The 23,228-nt window shown below is 43.3% G+C and overlaps 1 protein-coding gene across 1 annotated transcript in view; it reads left to right on the top strand.

The window, feature by feature from the left end:
• Nucleotides 1–6,944: 6,944 nt before the first annotated feature.
• Nucleotides 6,945–23,228, top strand: part of EIF2AK3 (eukaryotic translation initiation factor 2 alpha kinase 3) — a 41,210-nt gene continuing 24,926 nt past the window's right edge. The window contains exons 1-2 of the mRNA XM_062493306.1: nucleotides 6,945–6,977; nucleotides 13,727–13,856. The gene's annotated coding sequence lies outside the window, so the exon portion shown is untranslated. The remainder of the gene's footprint in view (nucleotides 6,978–13,726; nucleotides 13,857–23,228) is intronic.

A 23,228-nucleotide genomic window follows, 5' to 3' on the forward strand; every position in this document is an offset into this window, starting at 1 on the left:
CTGGGTTGACCTCTGATGAAGTTGTTTTTGAAACATTTTAAAGAGACAGAGCAACCTTGAAGTCCCTCTAAACCGAGTTTCCACTCCTGCGAGCCACATTACCACCATTCATAGGCACTTCAGTTTCTCTCCAGCTGCAATCCCACAAAGGTGGATGAGAACTGCAGGTGTTTACCTCTATTACTCACTCCAAGGTCAGGCCACAATTCGTAGAGAATAATCTTTGTATTTGCTCAACAGAAAAGCTGCCGCTGACTTCTCTTTTTTAATTCTGTGTATGACTGGATTGCTTTCCTGCCAACCTCTGCGATTCTGCTGTGATTTTCAAGGACTAGAAACATTTCCTTTTGTTCTCTCTGGGCCGGCACATCAGTCCTTGAACAATGGAGTGGGATTTCAACAAAGACTCTATTATCATTGCCCGGTTTATCTCAGCTCGGTGAGGCCCTACCTTACCATACAGAGCAGGTGACTCGGTGACTTGCTGTGAAGAGCAGAACGTGATTCTATGCAGTGGTTCAGTGCCAGCTGGCAACGATTTTTCCTGCAAGTTACACGTTTTAAAGTGTAAATACACACATCTAGTGGGATATATATTCAGAGGGAATCAGACCTAAGCCCTGTGTTCTTCCATGATGCAAGAAGGGTAAAACTGAACAAGCAGCTGGCTGAGCTTTGGGAGACATTACAAGAGCATGTAGTGACAGGACAAGGGGGAATGGCTTCAAACTGAGAGTAGGTTTAGATTAAATATTGGGAAAAAGATTTTACTGTGAGAGTGGTGAAACACTGGAACAGGTTGCCCAGAGAAGCTGTGGCTGCCACAGTGTTCAAAACCAGGTTGGAAGGAGCTCTGGACAGCCTTGTCTAGTGTAAGGTGTCTCTGCCCACGGCAGAAACCAGATGATTTTTAAGGTCTCTTCCAACCCAGGCCACTCGATGATTCTATGATTATTCTGTTCAGTATCCTAAGTATCTGAAATGAAGAACAGTCACTAGGGTTTTATGATGAGTCAGGAAGCCCATCCTGGGCTTCTCTCAAATCCCACTGTTTTGGGGAGTGTTAATGCAGAAGTGTGGGGTGATAAACCTGTTGTACCCTCACAGCAATGGCTTTGGCTTGAAACACATCTTGCAGTGCCCCGGGAAACACAAACATTTCCACTTCTAGATAATGATCTTTCTGTTAGCAATTTATCTGAATCTGTTGGTGAATTACAGCTTCAGTGAAAGCAGAAAATCTTCCATTTATGCTGTGCTGAGCCTTGCCCGTGTACAAAAAATTGGTATTGGACATTTTAGAAATGGATCTTCTGTGAATTTCAGTAACAACCAGCTCTGTTTGCAAACAGCCATTTGTCCAAGCCTGGTTTTGTCCTCCTCTCACCCTCTGTGCTTCAGTCAGAGGAGGAGTTTGAACCTGCTTTGAACAGACATCCTACCTGTCAAACAGTGGCAACTGCGAGGTGTTCACCCCAACAAAACCCTCACTGAGGAACAGAGCAGCTCAACCTTTTCAGGCATCTGCCTGACTCTGGGTGCTGAATTCTGCATCCGAGGCTGAAATTACATGGTAGGAAAATTACATGGTAGCTGAGATAACAGCTTGCTGTTGACTCCCTTCAGCCACCATCCACATGCAGCCTGTGTACAGAGTTTATGCTGGTGCTGGCATTCCCATGACCCTGTGCTGATTCACCTTGCCATGCAGGCAAGGAAAGGCAGTTTCTTCTTGCCAGGTGAGTGAGGTTGGTGCAGCCAAATTTAATATATCTCTCTGAAAGGGAGTTCTGTAACTGGCTTAAGCTGCCCTGGTCTAAGACAGAAATAGGGGAAAGGAAAAAAAAAAAAAAAGGAACATTCCCACCTCAAAAAAATCAAGGTCAGTTTTCCTTGACCTTTCCTGAGGAAGGCAGCAAGATTTATCAGTCGGGAGAGGGAAGGCTGTGGGACCATCTTCCATGGCAGGCTTAACCCAGGCTAAACCAGCTAGAAATGTGCATTCCAACCTGAGTGAAATCCTGGGAAGGCACAGCCCCTCTGGGTGGCAGAGGTGTTGATCCAATTAACTGTACTCCTCCCTCATTGATTAGGCATGAAACAGCTAAAATGCAAGACCCATTAAAGTAAAACTTCACCAACATACTGGTGAAACCAAGTGGAAGATTGAGAATTTCCCAGACAAACTCTCTTTCTGGTTGGCAGCAGCACTCTAAGCCTGTCACATCCCTGCAATTTACATTCCTGCAACCTAAATTTTTTACCCTGCAAACTCCAGTTCGGTGACATTTCCTCTGAATAACACCTGCCTCTCTTCTTGTCTCTGATTTGATCTGTCAGTGAAGAATTACTCGGTTTTATTCTGCTTCTGAGAAGGCATCAGCAGGGATGCTGGTATGCTAATTACAACATATGCAGCTTTTGGAAGGTCTGGATTCTCCTGGAAAAGGGAGGCACCAGGAACGGCCCTGGGCACAGGGCAGCCACGAGGTGGCACGCTGGGCTTTCACTGCCGTGCCTCGCTCTTCCAGGAGCAAGTTATTCGAGAAAAGCAGGCAGATCTTCGGTGGAGTTATGTAAAACATCATTCCTGTTAACATCCATCCATCCATCCTGCAAGAACAGGCTTTGATTTCCACATAAGTGGCTAGTCAGATTCAAAGTTATTGTCATATGACTGAAATAGATCTCTTATGTCAGTCAAAACAGAATGGAGGATGTGAGTCATGCTTTGCAAAAAGCAGGAAGTTTGGTTTTGTTGGCACAAATTTTTAATACAGAGAAAATTATAGGGCTGTATTGCCATGTTTCTCATAAGGATTCGAGAATAACGTTGTCCATCCCTTGGAGAAATGTTTCCAAAACAAGAAAAAAGAGCTTTTGCATTCTGATTCTTATTCATTATTCCTCGGTGCCACGGAATCTGGGCGGAGTCTAGAAGAAAACGCGTACTCTGGTGAAAAGTGCCAGATCCTCCCCAAAATAAAAGGCTGCAATCAGAAGGCTGCTATCTGGGGCGGGGTGTGGGAGGGAACACAAGAAAATGAGGTCATGCTCATGGCTGTGAGAGGGACACTTGCACGAGGTGACTGTTGTTTTGCCTTAAGTATAATAAACCATCGTGACCCAGCACAAAGGTATTAGGACAGGTCTAGTCGTGACACATCCTGATATTCTGGAAGTTTCTGGGGTCTGTGGTTATGTCTCCAAGTCCCTCAAATAATGGGTTGGACAAGATATAAGTTACCGTAAAAAACATGGCAAGGAATTATCTTTTCTTCATTGTGTAGAAATATAGCGGAGTTTAAAATTTAACTAAATTTACCCTTCAACGTGACTCTTCAAAATATCACCGTGCAAGAAAAATGAATGTAAATGGAGACAGGTGCAGGGGAGAGCAAGTTAAAGCAGAGAGCCAAATGTGTAAGGGAAGAATAAAAGCCTTTGGCTTGGTTTGCCTAGAGAAACAAGGAATTTGATTACTCTTTATAAACATATGAACGGGTAGACACTCAAGAAAGAGGAGTTATCTAAATGAAATAGTAGCACAAGACCATATGGGTACAGTAATAAAATGCCATTTAAGTTACTAAAAATAACATGCACTATTTGGCATGTGGCACAAGGTAAATTCTTTTGGACTTTGTTATAATGAAGTAAAAAAAAACCCAAACAAAGATCCCTGGATTGCAATTCAGTGGTTGGCTGGGGAGCGGTGTTTGTGACCTGAGTTTGCACACACCTTGTGCTCTAGAAGAGTAGTATTTCAAAATCATCAGGAAATAAGAGTGTAAGCAGGAAGAAAAAATTTAGGTAGAAGTCTAAAAATGACAATTATGAGCTCTTTTAAAAGAATTCACTGGGCGTTCAAAGAGCCACGAGTTCAAAATCGAGAGAAAAAAACACTGGCAACTCTTGTTTTATTAATGGATTGGAGAGTGTGAGTAAAATTAAAAAAGAAATAGCCAAAATGGAGAAAGCAGGAAATAAGAAAGTGTTGGTATAAATGAGAAGCTGTGAGAAGCAGAGTAGTTATTGGAAGTGAAGCACATCAAAGGAAATCCATAGCTGGCAAGGCTAAATCCCAGAAAGCCCTAGGAGTGAATGGTACAAGCCCATTAGATGGACATGATTAAAATGTCAATAACAATGCAGAAGTGTTCATTGAACATTTATGATCTATGTTTGTAAAGAAGCAGGAAGATATGTGTATGGGGGGGTCACTTGACAGTGATGTGATTAATTTCAGTGCATTAGTGGCCAGTGGAGCTCTTGTCTTCCAGGGATAACTGTGGCCCATGAGGTTGGAAACAGCTGACAGCAGACATCCCTTGTGTGTTGACCACCTTCTTTAGTGAACCTTGATAGACCAGGGCAACCCTAAGAGGCTAAAAAAATGCCAGGTTGGTGCCAGTCTTCAGGAAAGGAGGCTGCATGATATGGAGTAAATGTAGATTTAACAACATCAGATCTATGGATAATGTTTTGGATAAATAGCAAAAAAGGGTGTTATGTCACTCATTAAAGAATTAGTAATGCCAGTCAGAGGTCTAACAGAAATCTCATTTCATGCTTCTAAAAGACAGCAAAAAAATTCCATTTCCTCTGAAAGGTGTAATAAACTTTTAAAAACATTTTTACTTAGGGCTGCACAATATTTTAATTAAACAGGGTAATAAAGCATCAGTGAAGAATACATTAAACATTGGTCACAGAGATTATTTTTTTAGAAGTGGTTATAAATCACTATTGAATAAGGCTACTTCTAATAGGACCCTCCAGGATCATATGTGCTGTACTAAACACACACATAATCAGTATTTTCATTAGTCATTTGGAAGTAAATACAAAATCAGCCCTAATCCAGTTTCCAGATGACATCCTCATCAGTCGTACCATCAGTGGTACCACCAGGATGACAAGGACTGTTCTTCAATGTATGGTAAACTGGATCTGGAAAAAAATGGGGGGAAACTGATCCTGAAGGGGGCAATGATCTACCATATATATCATTTATATCAAGTATACCATAACTAGAGATTCACAGAATGACTCAGGTTTGGAAGGGACCTCAAAGACCAACTCGTTTCACCCCCTGCCATGGCAGGGACACCTTCCACCAGGCCATGGTCCTCAGAGCCCCATGCAGCCTGGCCTGGAACACTGCCAGGGATGGGGCATTCACAGTTTCCCAGGACAGATCTGTGGACACATGGAGAGAACACAAGTTTAAGGTACCACTGAAGCATGGAAAAACACTCTGTAACTCACAAAATAAGTTATAAGAGTAGGTATGTATTTATTCAGCGCTGAGGTGCATGGGGGATAGCTCCTCCAAAAACATGCACACCTTTGGCAACCTGCCCCTCTCATTCTCTACAAACTGAGACTACACAATACACCAATTCCTATTCACTGCCTATCCCTGCTTCACATTAAAATTAGTTTCATGCCTCTTTTCGACTGCGCATTGTTCCTTTGAGGTTGTTCTGGTGGTCGTCTGGGGGTCTTTAGGATGAAGTAAATAGTCTTCTTCTCAGTTTGAACTTTTTACCTTGCCTCCTTGTGCATGCTCTCTTTTTAGCCCTTTGGTCATTTTCTGCACTTTGGCATCAGTTTTCCTGGTCTCAGAGGTCTGAGGATCCCCTTATCCTTTGGTGTCTGTCCTTGCATCTTGTTTGCATATTCTAGCCCTTGACCTCACCTTGTAGCCTTGCTCTCCTCCTGTTCTTGTAAGCACCGTAAATTATAGCAAACAATACGGTTTTGTCAGTCCCCCTTTTAGTCTTAAGCATTTCTTGATGCTTGAGTCTTAATTCTCAGATTCTCTATTTCAGCACAGGGGCTTGCTGAGGCTGTTAGGACACCCGGCCAAAGTGCTGCGGCTGCCGGCCATGGGCCTGTGCGGGTGGGCACAGAAAGCCCGCAGAAAGGTGGGGTCACCGGGGGTCAGCACAGGCCCTTTTCAGTGTCAGGGGGAGGGTTACCTGCACCGCCCAGAACAGCCCGGAGGGGCACCACCGAACGACGGGATCAATTGGGCTGGACAAGCCCTCTGGGGTGAGCCGAGTCCCACCTCTGTCCGAACAGCCCCTGGCATTCAGTGCCGTGTCCACTCTTCCCTCGGTGCCCCCGGGCGGTCCCTCCCTCACGGCCCGCTTCCCGCCCGACGAGTCCATTCCGCTCCGGGCTGGAGGGAAACATTTCTGCGCTCTCACCCCCGCGCCGGGTGGTACGCGCCGCTAACCCCGCCCTGCCGGCGCCGAGGAACAGCCACGTCTCCAGCCCGGCCGAGGAAGGGGCGGGGCTGTGCCGCCCGCGCGCCAGCCGGCAGCCAATCGGCGAGCGGGCCGGTGAATCATGCGCTCGGCGATTGGCCGGCGCGGCGGTAGAGGAGGGGGAGACAGCGGCGTGGCTCCGATTGGCCCGGCTGGCTCTGTTGACAAACACCCAGCTCCTCCCCGCCCCCCACCGCCGGACGCGCCAATCAGAAGGAAGCGGCGGGCTGAGCGGCGTGGCGGCGGACCAATGGGGTGCGTGTCCGCCTCGCAGGGGCGGGTGCGCGTGGGGTGCCGGTACGTGGCGGGCGGGCGTGGCGCGGCGGGCAGGGTTGCGCGCGCGGCGGGCGCCCATTCTGTGGCGGCGACAGCGGCGATAGCGACGGCGGCGTTCATGTCCTAACGGGTGGCGGCGGCGGGCGAGCCGGGCCCCTCCATGCGGGGGCCGCGGGGCCGCAGCGCTCTGGCCGCCTTCGCGTATCTGGTGCTGCTGGGGGTGGCGGCGGGCGGCCCGGAGCCGCCGCCGATCGATGCCGCGGCTGTGGAGGCCGCGTTCGGGCTGGGGGCGGCCGCCGCTCCCGCCGCTCTGCCCGCTGGGTCCGCGGACGTGACAGTGGAGGACGATGAGGGTGGTGTGGCCCCCGCCGCGCCCGGAGAGCCGGAGGCTGAGGGCAGCGGAGAGACCCGGACCGGCAGCAGGTGACCGGGGGAAGCCGGTGACCGGGGTGGGAATCAGTGTCTGGGGCTGAAGGTGGGGTTCAGTGCATGGCTGAGAGTGCGGGGTCGGTCTCTGGGGTTAGGGTCGGTGCCTGGGTGCGGTAGGGGAGAGCGTCGGTGCCTGGGTTGGCTGTCGGTACTGGGGTTCCTGAGGGGGGGTCGGTGGCTGGGTGGGGTTCAGTGGCTGGGTGGGCGGTCGGTGTGGGCCGGCTGAGGTGGGGTCAGTTCCTGGGAAGGCTGAGGGGGGTCAGGAGTCAGTGGCTGGGTCTGGTTAGGGGCAGTATCAGTGCTTGGGATGGGGGTCGGTGTCTGAGGCTGTTGAAGGGTGTCTGTGACTGGGCTGGGGGTCAGTGGTTCTCAGCGTGGAGCTGCTGGGGAGGGGGCTCGGGTCCGGTGTGGGAGTGCTGGGTGGGGGTCAGTGCCTCGGCGGAGAAGGGTGCAGTGTCCAGGGTCGCTGTCTCGGGGTGCTGCGGGGGACACGACTGAGTCTAAGCTGGGAATCAGCACCTGGGGGTGCTGGGGAGGGGACAGTCCGTGGGGAAAGGGCTGCAGCGTCCCGGCAGACCTGTGTGGGAAAGGGACCGTGCAGGAGTGGGCTTGGACGGGAATATAGCGCTGGGATGGGTCGGGAGTGTTGGAGGGGGAAGAGTGGAGTGCGGAGAGGGAGAGTTGCGTTGTTGGGTTGTCTTAGATAGAATGGTGTTTGGGAAAGCGATGAAGTAAGGATGTGGCAGGCTGCTGCGTGGGACTGGACTGTGGGACCCACAGGGAAGTGTCCCAGGGCCGGAGGAGAGGTGCAGGGAGAAGGGGTGGAAGGGACGAGTCCCGTGACGGGGCTGGAGTAGCGCTACAGGCATGGACAGGCTGGACCGAGGGGGAGGCAGGGACAATGAGGAAAAGGGATTTCGGGACCTCACCAGCGCTGAGATGCTTGTTCTTTACGCGGCTGTTAGCAAGGAGAAAGGGTGTCTTAGTTCTTAAACAAACAAGCTGCCCGATGTCACGCTATGTGACATCTGGCCCGTCTGCTTACCCTGGCAATACCACGTCTCGATCCCTTCCTTAGTCCCAGGTGGCAGTTCTGTGCCTGCGGGGAGGAGACCCTAAAGTAGCTCTAGTCTAAACTCCTCCCAATACCCGCAGCTCACAGGTGTTCAGAGCACGCTGTCCCTTTTTGTCACTGTTTTGTTTTAAAGAAAATGCAGCTCTCCCGCGTACTTAATTGTCTGTTCAGCACAGAACTGCAGTGTGCCTGAGGGGAAGCCAAACATGCAAGGCAAATTGATGAACAACTTTCAGAATATAACAAGTGGAAATAAAATACTTAATAACTGCGTGTGGCAAGAAGCTCAGGCAGAAGCAAGACTTCGATGAATGAGTCAAGTGCTGAAATGTTGCTGAGCTGATTCCAGTCTGTTTCTGAATTGGCTGAGAACGATGAGGTGATAAGCCACAGCCAGCGTTTAAAGGAAGAACGGCATGACTAAATACCTGCTGTATTTGAAAACATGAAAGTGAATAGCCCAAAGCTTGTTCCTAGTATGCCTAACCATTCACTTAAAGCAAGAAACTGGCTGATAACTTGGCACCCTGTTTTCTTGGAGGACAGTCTCACCAGTTAGCAACAGATCATTATTTTGTGTATCAGATGATCAAAATACCACCTGGTTTATTGCAATTCTACTGTATTCAGTTTTTGATAGAACCCTAGTTTATTTAGCCTGGAAATTTTTTAAAAATATATTTCTGTTTGCCTTCTAGAGCTAAGTAGAATACACTAAAGATGTTCAATGTAGTAAAATAGGCCTGAGATTAAATGTAGCTGCTCTGTAATTGATTAGTATGTAGGAACAGATTTGCTGTCATCAAATAAAAATAGAATGGCTGCCTGGCCATAGTGTTTGCCTGCATTTCTTTATTTTTTTTATTAATCTGTGTTTCTGAGATCTCCACTCATCTCAGCTAATTGTTCTTCAGCAATACCCAGGCAATATAGAGGTCAGCATAATCTGGGGGGGAAAAAAAATAAGAAAAAAAAAAACAGAACAAAATCAAAACCCCAACTGTCTTTGCTGTAGGCAAATGAATATAATCATCTTGATTGGAAGATCTATTTTGTTTTTCTAGAAGAAAATACGAGGATTAGTGATTTACTGTGCTCTTTACATACAAGCATGCAGGGTTTGCTTTTGGAAAAACTGCTTAGAGCTGAAGTTTAACAAACAGCCATATTTGCAATGTCCCAATGGACTTTTGAGGGTTGAGGGTTTTAGTTTTGATGATTCTTTTAAACTGAAACAGGAACGGTGGCAAATGTACCAAGTTAAGTTCTGCTTTGTTTTTCTGACATAAGCAACTTATATGAATGAATGCAGAGTTTGGTGAGTGAAAGGCTGTTGGTGAGCTAAGGAAGTATTCCTCCTCTGTGCTGTTTGCAACTTCCCTTGCTATCTTAGCTCTTTTGTTTGTAGGTAAATCGTACCTTCACTTCTGTAAGGTAGAACAGTGCTGTGCTCAGGCCTCATGATGTCAGAAAGTGGGCTGTGTTCATTATGGGATACTAACCAAGGTTTTCAGGGCCAGGACTGGCCTTTTATCCACGTATGTGGAAGCTTGAAGTACATATTTTTGCATCATTTCAAGGGGGAACATTATGACTGCCCTGGAATAGCAAGTTCCTGTCTGTGGGTGAAAGAGGATAGGAACTGGTAAGAAAACATTTTTCATTCAGCCATAGAGGCTGTTTTCAGATGGTTGGGGTCAGGGAAGTGTATCCAGATGTGCTTTCATAGTGACAAAGTGCAAATGAAATCTAACTATACAACATTAGCTTCTTCTCTGCCAGCTGCTCCAATTACTCATAACTCTTTATGCTCCATGAATTGGCCCATTGCTTTAGTCCTGCTGTTGGCCATCTGTAAGGGCTCAGAAGGGATTTTGGTCTCCTCTGTCACTTGGTTCACAATAGGAGAAATGCAGGTCTTTATTTTACTAATGTTTATTTTTCAGGTGAAGGATGCTGGGATTTAAGTGACTGGCTTATTCTGAGTAATTTATTTTGTATCTTTTTTGTTCTGGTCCAGGCTTTTGGGGAGACTATTGAATTATGATTTTGTGGTATTGGTGATTGGGGTTTGTTTTTTTTTTTTCTTCTTGTATCACTGTGATATGATTCACTGCCTGGTATAGTCTGTGATTTACTGTCAACAAGCATTGATGCAGCCTTGATGCTGTTTGTCTCTATCCACTTCCTTGGTGTTATAGTTGTGACTTTTGACCTTAAGCTGGGTAGTATTTTGTGTTTTCCCTTCTCAGAAGGGAATCTGGTTTGGTAGTGTTTTCTGAAGAGCTGTGTGTTCCTGGAAGCTGGCTTCTTTGGTCAAGGCAGTCTTTCAGCTTTACCCCAGACAGGAAGTGATGTTGGTTAAACCAGCAATAAGGTGCTGTTTCTCAGAAAATAAAAGAACTTATCAGGCCTAACCAAAATATAAACTGAGTCAGGAATTCCTTTTATTTTCAGTTTATCAATTTAGTTGGCCCAAAGATGCATCAAAAATATTGTTTTTTCAGTTTAATGTAATGGAATTACAGGAATTGCAGCCCTGACATCTTGAGCCAGCAAAGGCTGGCAAACAGGTGGTGGAAAGGACTCTCTTTATTCTGGAACTATGGCTGTATTCTGCTCATGTTTCTAAGAGTTTGATGCAAGAATTGGCATCGTACACTGCAGTAAATCCACAGTGGCATTCTGGGGTGACAAAAAGCAAGTCACCCATCTGTTTGTTTTTAAGCTCTGAAATATTTTCTTGAAGTAGTTTCCTAAATTTCTTTTATAATAATCTGTTAATTTAGTGCTTGATTAGACTACCTGAGCACCGGAAAGATCTCTTGTCACCACTTCATGCTCCCAGTACACAAAGCTGCAAGCACTGGAATGTCACAGAAAAGGGGAAGGGAAAATCTGACAGTGAGAAAGTGTAACACTAGAGAGAGTCTGGGTACAAATTTCAGATCTTACACTCAGAGTACAAGTGACAGGGTTTTAACTTACTGGAGTCCATAAAAGAAGAGGAGAACAGGTATTAAGATTTTAACTCATAAATAAGTAGAGTAAGGAATGAAGGATTTTATTAGAAGAGTAAGGAGTTTTAGCTCTTTTTTCCTGGTATGTGATATTGCTGAAGAGCAAGATGAAGCTGGAACCAGAAATGTGGCTGTTTAGTTGAAAATTAATCACTTTTTTAAAAAGCAGAGAGAAATGGATGTTTTCTTACACCTGGTTCTAGTTCAAAAGGCAGCCACACCTACGATTTAGATATAGCTGGGCTGAGTCCGTTCCTCTGTCTCATGGAAGTGTTTGCTCAGTGGGTGAAACAAAGCCCATTCTACAGCTGGGGACAAACCAAGGAGACAAACCTGGAGTGCCACTGCACCAAAGAAAAGGTAGGATTTTTACAGTGTGCAGAAGTGGTTGGTTAAACCAGTTCCTCCAGGTGTGTGCTGCTGGCACAAAGGTTTCCCACACTCCCCTCCTCTTTCCTAATCAGCTGAACTTAAAACTGAAGTGTGGTTACAGCACAGTTTGGGTGGCTGGAGGTCAGGGTGCAGGTACAGACTCCAAAACCCTTGTCTTGAGTGGCGGTGGAGAGGCTTAAATAGTGAGGTAGCTCCTTGGGAAGGTTCAGGTTTGCATGTGGTGGGGAAAGATAATACAGAAATATAAGATACAAAGGCTTGAAACGTTGCTTACTTGAGGGAGAGGTCAACAGGAAGAATTAGATAAAGGAAAACAATGGGAGTACACGGGAAGAAAACATTTCACAGCGCGATTTTAGGATTTCTTTTCTCTGCAGTATGGCTGCCAAAATTCCTTTCATTCTAACTGCATTTCTACCTCTTTTTATAACCTAGTTGTCAGGAGAATCAACATAAAATTTAAGTAGACCCACTTGGAATAATATTTTTTTATGCAATGCTAGAGGGTTTCAGATAAATTGCTTTACCGTAAAGCAAACAGATTGTGTTAAATATGTGTCCAAGGCCTTTAGTGTTTGAGCACTTGTTTACAGTACTTGAAAATAGTCAGTCTCCTGCAATCTGGTTTATTATTAACCCAGTCTTCATTTCTGTACAGTTGGAAAAAGTGTTTGTAATCAGCTTATGAAAACTTATATCTTCTACTGTGCAAATATTTGCACAATTGGCATTTTTCTAACAGTTTCTTAAACTTAGCTTTTGGAGGAATATGATGCTTGGCCAGCTTCAGTAGGAGCTGCTATGGCATTTTTGGAGCAGGTTAAAGATACCTTTATTTTTCTGTTTATTAGTAGTGTAGTGCTATAAGCATTATAAAATCCTGTAAATTGTGTGGGTTACTTTAACATGTAAAACGGCCATGTTTTACATGTTTTTGTTAGAGATGATGTAATGAGCCACTCTCCCTGATTATGTTTTTAGATCATGATTTCAGTTTTTCACTCCTTAAAGCAAACTAGTAACCCTCATCACTTCCTCCCTAAATTCCCTGTTACTACACCATTAATTTTGGACAAATGAATATATTTGGCCAGAGTTTTACATAATAATTTATTGTGCCTTATTGTTTAGAGATTAATATACATGTCTGTGTGTGCACCACCAGCCCCCTACCCTTTCACCCTCACCTGAAACTGGTTAATCTTCCCATCAGTTTATTTGCACAGTTCCTTATTCTCATTGAAACCAGTGACTATAAAGGTCCTTTTGGGTCACTAGATCCAGCCCCCCTCAGTGCAAGCAGCCTGTGAAGTGATCAAGTTCTGCTCCCTCTGCCTTTGAAGATTGGTGAGCTGCTGCAAGCCAAACTGACAACACAGTCCCAGCTTTTTCAGGTCAGAGAGAAACAATCTTCAAGGAAAAAAAAAAAAGGCCCTTCAGAAATGCCTTGTCAGTGCTTTGTCTCTGATGTATTGTTTATTTTGTTTGTTTGTTTATTTTAATACCGGAGCTCTAGCCCAACCAGAAATGCTTTTTCTAATTGTACAGCTCTGTAAGAAACAAGATTTACTGAAATTGAGGAGCTTCAGGCACTAGAAATCAGCAGCCAGCCTGCCATGGTCTGTATCCTCAGACATCAGGCTACTCAAAGCCTAAGCTACAAAACCCAGTTTGGTTGCTTTGTGGTCTGCGGGAGTTGGAGGTTGGTTGTAGTGCCCTGTGTGTGCCTTTGGAGGGACTTGTTTTATTCAGAGACTTAGAAAATATCCCAGAAGTTTGATGTTTATTCCACAATCATTGAAAACTTAGTTGCAACTTAATATTTCTTACATCCTGATTGTCTGGCTTAATAATTTCAGGTTTAGATTGTTTTGAAAGGATGTATTAAAGATCAGTTTGGAAGGGCCTGGAAGAAGTGGGATCCATACTGTTTGTATAAATATCTCCAAAATGATCTCATTCAGTATTGTTGTGGTAACATCTGCATGCAAGAGCAAAAAGTCTACTGCCTACCTCTGAATCTGAACTCTGAAAGTGCCTTACAACATGGAAATTAGTTTATGACACCCAGCCGAAGACTTCAGTTCTTCTACTCTGTTGTTGGTCTGGGTAGAGCTACCCACTTGAATTGCTTTTCTGCAGAATACAGAGACTTAACTTAAGGGTTGGAGTTGTATTTTACCAAGCATAAAAGGCAGCTAATGGGTGAAGTCCATGCTGCTGTAGTTTTGACTGTGCATGTTTCCAACTTGCAGATCTCTTGTAATTATCAGCACTTTGGATGGACGAATTGCTGCACTGGATCCCGAGAACAGCGGGAGAAAACAGTGGGACCTGGATGTGGGATCAGGTTCTCTTGTATCATCCAGCCTCAGTAAGCCAGAGGTAAGGCTGCATTTCTTTCCTGACTAAATCTTTAAAAATGGAGATCTGTAATAAAAGGAATGCAGCTTCCTCCCTCTTTGGTAGATGTTAAATAATGGAGCTTTTTAAAAACGTAAAAAACTTTGTCAGTACTATTATCAAACTTTTTTTTTTTAAGTGCTTACATCATGTTGCCATTTCAAACTGGAGTGTGTCAGCATTTCAGCCTTGGGATTGATGTATTTGGTAACTATCAAACTAGATGATGTAACTGAGTTGGGGAATTGTATGTAATTGCTGATTGAAAACAAGTTACTTGTAATTTCGAGCAAATGAAAGGATCATCTGCTTTGTATTAGTAGACTGTGTCTTGGCAAGTACTGGCTTTTTTTTCCCCTCAAGAAAAGCAAAAGTCCTTGTGACTTACAAAGGATTGTTTTGGGTGTTTTATACTAGATAAGCAGGCTGCCTGTGAAATAGAATGTGTTAGCAATTAAACAGAGTGCTGAAGGTCACCCTGAAGTACTGAGTGGTAAAGGGTTGCATCACTTCTTGCTGATGAACTGTAAGAAGAAAATCTCGAGTTCAGTTTCTTGAATGGTGCTGTTGGCCACCATCAGTTTCAATAAATTAGGCTAAAAAACTAGAAGGAAGAGGTGTTTTTCATTTTTGACTTTTCTTGCACTGGGAAGATCTTCAATTCATTCTCTCCTACAATTGGGAGGAATAAAAACACCAACAAAGAGGTAATTTGTGATGATAACACACCACAAAAGTACACAGTTCTTCTCTGTCAGGGATGGTTGGATTTGATGACCAGTCCTGTATCATGCTTTTGCACAATAAGCATCAGAGAATGAAAGTTGAGTTCAGGATTATTGAGACTGCATGACTTTCTTGCTTGTAGTTCTTTGTTTCTATGAGTGGACATGACCTCTGTTTCAGTGTGAAGAAATCAAAGGAAAGATGTGGTCTGTTGCTGTGGTAGGGTAAGTATAAGACCTGCTAATGAGTATCTCAGGTAGCAGAAGTAATGTTAAAGTCTACTCACATTCCTTTGTTTCTGAGAGAGAATTTTATTTATGGATGCAGCTTTGTGAGATTTGTTCAGGTGTGCTTTTGTGGTTTAGCAAAAACACTGTAGGAAAGAAGAACTTTCCCCCCAAAATAGGTTTAAGAACAGAATTGAAAATACAAAAGAGAGAACTGTGGACAGAACTGTTAAGAGCTCTGTGAGGTGGAAGATGTCAGTGATGGTATGTAAATACATAAAATACTGGTCTGTTACCTCTTGCTGCAAATAGTTTCTGATGACCACATGAAAATAGAACCAATGGTTATGAAAAGCACACATTTGAAATCTGTGCAAATATAAACTCTTATTTTTTCACTACAAGTTAAGTCACAAGCACAAGTTTTTAAAGATTTTGGGAGTGTAAGCATTTCCAATGATAGAAGTGGTTTTAAATATAGATTTTGTCACTCAACTGTCTGTCCAGAATTTTGATATTTCTCCAATGTGGTATGACTGTAGTAATGAAAGGTTGGGGTTTACACAACAATTGTAGTTTGTCCATGTGGTATTTAATTCCCTTGTGTGATTACAAGTCAGTAGGTTGTGGCAGTCATAAAAATACATTTTTAAAGAGCATTTGTTATGGATAGAAGTTGGAAGTTCAGATGGGCTTTCAAATCTTTTCATTTCTACAGCTGTGGCCAAAGACACTGAGGGATTTTGGCAGAGCTTATGAGATAACTAATTTTGGAAGGAAAAGGTAATTTTGGCCTTTTAGAAGCTGTTAAATGTTATGAATATGGGCCTTTTTAGACTTCTTGCTGTCATGTAAACAAGTGCTGTTAAGACAGAATTTAACAAACATGATGAAAAGTGATGAATACTCTGAATAAACTGCATTTAAATATTTAAATTTTTAATCTGCTGTCAGTAATCAGCTGAAAGTCTTCATGCAGTGAAGCTAGGTTCTTACTTAAGGAAGTAATTTACTTCATTAAAATTGCTGGGAAAATTCTGGTTTGGGTCAAAATACTGATGTGGGCACGTGACCTGTTGAGTTTCATTCTCTCAAACTGAGTCCTGAGGCTTTTCCTTCTTCCAGCATTTTTGAAGTAACAAAGTTTTCTGTGCTAGCAACCAAATATTCATCATAAAACAGTAACATTATGTAAGCTGTTTAATTATGTTTTCTTGCAAGAAAAGGCAGATGAGAAACTCTGTGTTACACTTGCAGTGATAAAGATTTGTGTTCTTTCAGAGCAAGGAAAGTGTGTGCTGCTGGGTCTTAATTGTTTTGATGAGGGGTTTTTTTAACTAAAGTGTGAGTATAATGAACTGTAGTTTCAAGTCCTGGTGCAAAAACATGAATTTAATTTCCAAGTGCCTTTTAAGAATAGACATTAGATCTTCAGACTTCCAGTGTTTAACAGAACTGTAGTTAACTTCCTTTGCCTAACTGTAAGATGTCAACCTGGCTGTCTGGAGCTCGTGCGTTAATTAGGAAAGTGAGGCAGTGAAATTTCAAATGTTCCAGCAGCTCTGTCAAACGCTTCAGATCTTGAAACTACTGCTTAAGACACTGACAAGTGAGATGTTCATCATTTGTCATGTGAACAGATCAATTAGAAAGGAAAGGCTGCTGAAGTATTAATTGTGTGTCTGGGTAACTAAAATGCTAAAATTCTTTCCTTGGCCCTGAGCTCAAACATAAACAAATTGTGGTCAGGGTGCCAATGCTGAAATTTTGACTCTGCAGTTCAGGCTTGTGGTTGAGAATATAAAAACTCTGTTTGCCTATGTGTTGTTTTTAAGTGGAAAACCTTTCTCTAGAAAGGCCTGGTTACACCTCCCAAGTTTTCCTGTTACCTGAACGTAAAGATTGCCTGATGAAGTTCACAGTAAAGTTACTGAATCACAGCTTTTCTAAAAGGGAGCTTAATTGTAAAAAAAAATCACTTTGTTCTTTAAAATTTGGGTTTATAATTAATACACGGTCCATACTTAGAAAATAATACTTTTGGGAGAACAGCGTGTTGGAATAATGATTCTTAATTATAGTGAAAGTGGAGAACTGCTTCAGAAGTGGTGGGAAAGGTTCATAGCACATCATTTGCTAATGAGAATGCTTAATTCTTTTACCTGCAAGCTTTATGCTAAATTACTTAATGGCCACCAGTCAGAGTTGTTTCAGTCTTTGGGCAGAGGCTACACTGGGATGGACTCGATGATAAGTGTACCTGGTAGGCTTGGGCTGTTACAGACTAATCCCTAAGTAAGCATCTTATTTCCTTATTTGAGACATTGAAGATCATGGGACAAAATCAGTATCAGCTCACAAGGCTGACATTTATAGCAGTCAGAGTAAACATACCACTGTATCCTGGAAAAATGGAGTAATTTGATTATGCCATGTCACCTAATCTGTCAGCATTCTTATTCCAGTAAAGATTCTCATGACCTTTGTTTTGCATTGTGTGTATGTATATATATAAACATAAATATATTTTTGTATTGTAATAGCCGCATAAAATCAGCTTTTCTACAAACTTAGACATCTGTTTCATCTTTTTTGGACCTAGAAGTAGCATATTTTTATGGAATAGCCTAGTGTTACTTTTTTTTCTCCAGGGAAATACTGGGAGGTGAAGTTTTATCCTGAAGTCATCTGAAAATTCACTGCATTGTTAGTGAAGCGAACCCATAGAGACTTTGAGCAGATTGTTCCTTTTTTGCTTGGAGCAGTGAGTTGGAAAAGGATTTTGAAATCTCAGAAACCTCCACTAATAACTGGATTTAATGTACAATATGAGTGTATCTTCTTTCTTTTTCCTTCCTTTTCCAAACCTTTCCAAATTTTCAGTGCTTTGGTTTCCCAAAAGAAGTAGAGAATTCTGCTGGGATTCACTTTGAGGTAGAGACTTGCCTGCATTTTGCTGTACTTTGGGTAAGGCAAGCTCTGTGCCCGGAAAAGACAGAGAAGACCCCAAATCTGTCCTGGGTTGCTTTGGGAACACAGGAGGAAACTCAGCAATTCCCGTCCTTTGACCTCTTACGCTCTGGAGTAAAGAAAATGCAAAATCCACACTGAAATGGGTTAAGGCAAGGCAAGAGGTCAAAATGTTCTTTGAGGGGTTTGAATTGTGAATTCTGTTATGTGCCCTCCCAGAGGTTCAGAGAGGGTAAATAATTTAATAGTGTCTTTGAAAGAATTAGGAAAGTCTCACCCACCACTTACAGCACTGCTGCAGCAGTATTTTATTAGTTTGAATAAAACGTATATGTTTGTTTGGTTCATGGCTTTCTATTATAGGTATTTTTTGGTTGAGTCACTGTCTGTAAATATCATCCAAGGGAAAGCTGATAGTGTTTGTCTTGGATATGGGTGGGGAACACTTAAGACTGTCAGACACTTGAATGTTTTCACTGAAAAGGTTATTATAGCAGCTGTTAAATGCAGTGATGAATATTAGGTATTTATATTAATCCTGCATAAAATTGTTTGAATAATTCACTGGCCAAACAAAAAGGAGATTATTTTCAAACTACCCAGACATTCTGAGAAAATATCTTAGTTCTGAATTCTGCTTAAGAATGAAAGCCTCTGTCTAGTTCACTGTTAGTAATTTTAACTCTTAATCTTGGGTGCATCTTAAAACATCTGGAATGGGAGAGGCCACCAACAGAAACAGAAATTTTTCCTGCTTAGCACTTCGAAGAGTCTCCATGTACCATCCAGGCAGTTGACAAGGGGTTCAGACTTTCATATACAGAGAATAGCAAGTTGGTTCTCTGAGGTATTCGAGTGTGTGTACACAAGGTTTGTAAGAGACAGTTTTACTCAACAAAGAAAAACATTTTTACAATATCTGTTCATGCTGTAAAACTACTTTCCGACTGTAACGTGTTCTGAGCAGCTGTAAAGCACTGAATTGTCACTCTCTTCAAGCAGGCAGAGTGTAAATCTGTGGTCTGGTTATTGAGGTGACTAAACTGGGGAAAACGTTTCCTTGTAGGTTAACTGGTATAATTTTAGTTGTCCAAAGGTGTATTCTAATGTCCTGTAGTGACCTTTATTTTTATGTACTACTGAGACTGTAGAACCACCAGAAGCTTTGATAGTTGGAGGTGTCATTCCTGTAGAGAAAGACTGGTGCATCAGCTGGTTCTCAGCTGAGCAGGTTTTCTATTATAGACATGAAATTAAACTGTGCTAAATGAAATGCAAGATGTGGGGATTGATAACAGTTGTTTTGTTGTTGAAGGTTGGAGATGACCAGTTTAAAAGTGAGAAAACTGTGTACTAAGATATCCTATGACAGGTTATCAGCTGCTATCTCCATTCCACTGCAGGGGAAGGAAATGTGATTCTGTGTTGCCTGCGGGTAGAGAGAGAGAGACAGATTAGTGTCTTAAATGGTCCTGGAAAAGCTCATAATGAATAAGAAGTGAGTGTCCAGAACTGTACTTCAAAGGAAGATAAATTCTAATTGCAATTGAGGCAGAGAAGGCTTGTTAGGGCTATCAAGGGGAGTGGAGCCTGTGTTTTGCAGGAACAGAATGGTTGTGACTACTCTTTAACTGCGTGGATGTATTAGCATTCCCGATAGCACAAGTGGTTATTTTCAGTTCTGTTGCTGGAAATACACACATGTTTGCTTGAAGAGGTGACAGGATTGGGAAATTTCACTAGAGAGACCTGTGGATTTCTGAGTACAGCTTTTTGTTGCTTTCTTGGTGAAACTAAAACGCAATTTACAATTCTGAAAATAAACTTCTACTGTTGTTTAGTGGAGAAAAGTCATCAGCAAAAGATTAATTGTTTTACAGTACCTGACAACTGGAAGCTGTGCTTTTATAAGAAACATAAGCAACTTTTTTAGTGGGAAATGATAAATTTGAAGGAAAGGGGAATTGCTGAGAACTGCCTGACCTGAGCTGGTGGTTAGTGTGATGCAGCACCATCATACCATCATCACAAGCAGGGCTGTTGCTTAGGCAAAGTGGTGTTACGTATTTATCAAAACTTCACATCTTCAGTCCTCTTAGTTTGGTGTCCTGTTCACTTAAAAAAACCCCAAACTCCCTGTAGGAGCAGCTCGGGGGCTGCCTTGCTGACTCTTGTAGCTAGCAGTGATACAACGCTGAGGAAGTGCTGACACGTGTCCTGTCCGTGCTTTAAGGACCTTTTGGAGGGATGGTGGCTTCTGGTAGGGGACACGTGAGCAGCTGCAGAATAGGATGTTGTGGCTTGTGCGATACCAAAAATCTCGAGACCGGTCCTCAGGTGATGCTCTGCCTTGAGCAAAGCCAGGAAAGTTTCTCAGAGTCCCTCTGTGTATGACCAGCTTTCATCTCATGCTCACAGCCTTAGTTAAAATGCTCCAAATATTGGAAAGGCTTTTTACCGTCCCCGTTATCTTCGTATTTTTTTTCTCTTTATGGTATAGTAACAGAATGGTTTAGGTTGGGACAGACCTCTAAGATTACAGAATGACAGAATCGAAGTGCTAACCCTGCACTACCAAAGCCAGCACTAAACCACATCCTTAAATGGCACATCCACAAGGCTTCTATATCTCCCCAGGGATGGTGACTCCTGACCCTGACAGCCTGTTCCAATGCTTGACCATCTTTTCAGTGAATAAATTTTTCCTTACAGCCAATCTAAACCTTCCCTGATGGAACTTAAGCCTGTTCCTTCTTTTCCTATTGCTTGTTTCTTGGGAAAAGAGATTGACTCCTCTCACCTGGCTAAAACTTCCATTCAGGTAGTTGTAGAGAGCAATAAGGCCTTCCCTGAGCCTCCTTTTTTTCTCCAGGCTAACTAACCACAGCTCCCTCAGCCCTTTCTTGTAAGTCTTGTGGTCTGGACTCTTTACCTCCTGGGTTGATGTAAGGGCTGGAAGAGAGCTTGTAATTTAATTGTGTATGGCCCACTGCATGTTTTGTATTGTATTATATGTTTAGCAGTTCTGGTGTTTACAGATCTAAAATGGATCAATTCTAGTACCTAGAAAATACGAGTTTCAGGTAATCGATAACTTAGTTGGAATACAGCTGCCCAGTGCACAAAACATTTGTTAACATTTATAACATTATTCAGAGCCTTTTTTAACTTTCAGGCTATACCTTTATCTATATAAAGAGGGGCCCATTTCAAGGGTTAAGCATTTTAGTTCAGCAAATGATTCTTTTAGCAGCACAGCCACTGACATCTCATTTCCGAATTTCTTCTGGACTTTGTGCTCCATAAGGAGATAACTATTAATCTTTGTCAGACTTGCTGCATGTTTTGTGCACTCTTTCTTTGCATCCTTGAAAGCAGAGACGGTGATTTGCCATTCTGTTCTCTTCCTGTATCAGGCTTTTTTCCTATAGGAGTTGCTTTGTGACTTAGTTTTTCACATGGACTCTTTGTCCTTATGTGCAAAACCATCTTCTCTGTGCAGGACCAGGGGAAGAAACACACAGGGTCCAGCAGAGATCAGTTTGAATCCTGGTCTCCTGACGTGCCATTAGCTTCTGCTACTGCCCCTGAATGCATGCCAGGTGCCCACCAAAGCCACACTGTCACATCCTTCCTCCCCTGGCCAGGGGAGAGAAAAATCTATTGAAAAGGCTCATGGGTCAAGATAAGGGCAGGGAGAGATCATTCACCAAGCACCACCACAGGCAAAGCAAACTCGACTCAGGGAAGCCATTTTTATTGCAAATAAAACCAGAATAGGATAAGGAAAAATAAAACCAAAACTGAAGAAGACCTTCCCCCACCCTTCCATTCTTTCCAGGCTTAACTTCACCCTGATTTTCTCTCCTTCCACCCGAGTGGTGTAGGGGGATGGGGCGTGGAGACTGTAGTATGTTCAGCACACATTGTCTCTGCCATTTCTTCCTACTCAGGGGAGGACCCCTCACACTTTTCCCCTGCTCCAGTGTGGGGTTCTTCCCACCCCTGTAGCCCCTCAATGCCAAAATCTTGCCACGCAAACCAAAGTACAAGTACCAGTTTGCCATGGTGGCAGATGAACTTCTGTGTGGGGCCTGCTTCTGGAAAGACAAGGCTCTGGATCATTTTTTTTTCCATTAATCCACTCCCTTATGTGCTGTTATTTTCAAGGAGCTCAGTGATGGGTTCAGTAGCAGCAGCACCAGTTTGTCTCAGAAAGCAGTGCTCTTAAGTTTCAGAAGACTTACAGTCTTAATAAAACTTGCCATGTAAAAGAGGTGGATGGAATAATGTCAAAATAAAGTCTTAAAGCACCGTGCTGTTGGGTTTTTTTATTAAGGAGAACAGTTTTTAAAAGTCTGTTACCATGGCAGCAGAGCAGGCTGGCATCTCTGTATCTCAAAACCTCAAGTCTTGTTTGATTATGATTAAAGTAATGGTGGTATTTCAGTTTGCTTGTCTTCAGAGCAAGGGTCTGTGTGATTGCACAGCAAACGGTATTGAGTTCCTGATCTCTTTTGAAGCTGGGGTGGTCTAGTTAGCACACTGCAATTCCTCAGATTTCCTGTATAGCCCTTCAGGGCAGGGCAGAGCAGGAATAATTCCTTTAAGGGCAAACTCAAGCTGAACAAAGTACTGTGCCCCGATGCTGGAGAGTACAAGTCTCAAGCTGCTGTGCTTCTGTCATCTGTTGCTTTTTACACTGTTTGTGTAAAAGACAGTTTTGTCAGGAGCCTGGTGCTTACACCTGATCAGATTTTAAGATCTGAAGTGTAGAGTCATGACAGATACCAGCTCTAGTCTTTTATTAAAGTTCTCGGGAGGATGTTGCAGGTGTTGCTTCGAAGAGAGAGAAGAAAGGAGTTTTGAAATGAGTTCTTTAGTACTCATCCAGGCACAGGGTTATAGTGTCACTTCATACACTCATCATACAGAAAATACAGGCCCACGAAAGTTGAATTTATTACTCTTTTCCATGAAAAATTAAATAGAAGCTACCAGCTTGCGGAGTATAAGGTATAATGGGAGGAGAAAAGAAGACTGTAATAGATACCAACTTGTGTCGTTAAGGTACTTGATGTAGGCAGGAGTCAGGGGCCAGGTTTGGTCACTTGATAGATGCTGTGAGCTGTTGCTGGGTGAGCCATACAACTTGATGGTACAAATCAGCCTGAGCTGTGGAAAACATCTCTGCTCACAGTTGCTGTGTAGACCTGGTGTGCTCCTTCAGGCTGTCACACCTCAGCTGAGATGAAGCCTGTTTCTCTGATGTGCTGCCCTGGCACTGGCTGGCTCTCACCTCTGCAGAGGAGGAAGGCCACCCAATCCCAGCTCTGTAAACAGCTCAATAAAATACTGATTAGCTGATGTCCAGGTGCAGCCTTTCTCACGTCCTGGTCTCAAAGAGGGTTTGGGCAGTGTTCAGTGCTTA

This window comes from Cinclus cinclus, chromosome 5, assembly GCF_963662255.1.
Source record: "Cinclus cinclus chromosome 5, bCinCin1.1, whole genome shotgun sequence".
Lineage (NCBI taxonomy): Eukaryota > Metazoa > Chordata > Aves > Passeriformes > Cinclidae > Cinclus > Cinclus cinclus.